Consider the following 919-nt stretch of genomic DNA (forward strand, 5'->3'; position numbering starts at 1 on the left):
TCTCCATCTTAGATCCAGCTGCTATGATTAGCAACAGCCAGTCTTCCCCAGCGGTCTGTCAGTTTTATCACGGACTAACAAGGCTCTTCTTCTCCCTTTTCCCATCTCCCTCTTTTTCATTTTCCCCTTCCTCATTATCCTCATCCCTTTCTCCCTCTCCTCCTCTTTCTTCTTCTCCTTGAGGTTATTCAGCCACGTCATGATACCAGGAGTAACCCCTCTATTTCTTTCTCTCTCCCCGAACCTCTCTCTCTATTCTCTCTCTCTCTCTCTCTCTCTCTCTCTCTCTCTCCTCTCTCTCTCTCTCTCTCTCTCTCTCTCTCTCTCTCTCTCTCTCTCTCTCTCTCTCGCTCTCGCTCTCGCTCTCTCTCTCTCAGTTCAAAGGGCTTTATTGGCATGAAAACAACAATTGTTCATATTGCCAAAGCAACGGTATAATTACAGAAATATTCATCAATCATGGCCTTATATATACTTATATTTCATACACTTACATACAGAGAGACACACACGACAGTTAAACATATACATATGTGTAACTACACCACACAGGTGTACAACTTGTATCCATGTTACGTAATGTGCCAAATAATCGTAATACATAAATAAGTAAATAGATACACACATACACATATATATATGCATACACACGTGAACATACACCCACACGTATATATACACACGTATATACCCATACATGCACATACATACGCACATACACCAGGTTATATAATGATAATAATAATAGTAATAATCAAATCGTAGATTTGACATTTTGAAAAATTACAGTAAAATTTAAACAAAATATGAAAACAAAAATGAAAACATGTTATGTTTGCCATATTATACATTTTCCTCATTGTGGCTGTCTCTAAGGCCATGACAGGCTGATACATACTTTGCTGCTAAAATACAGCAG

Source organism: Osmerus eperlanus, chromosome 11 (assembly GCF_963692335.1).
Source record: "Osmerus eperlanus chromosome 11, fOsmEpe2.1, whole genome shotgun sequence".
Lineage (NCBI taxonomy): Eukaryota > Metazoa > Chordata > Actinopteri > Osmeriformes > Osmeridae > Osmerus > Osmerus eperlanus.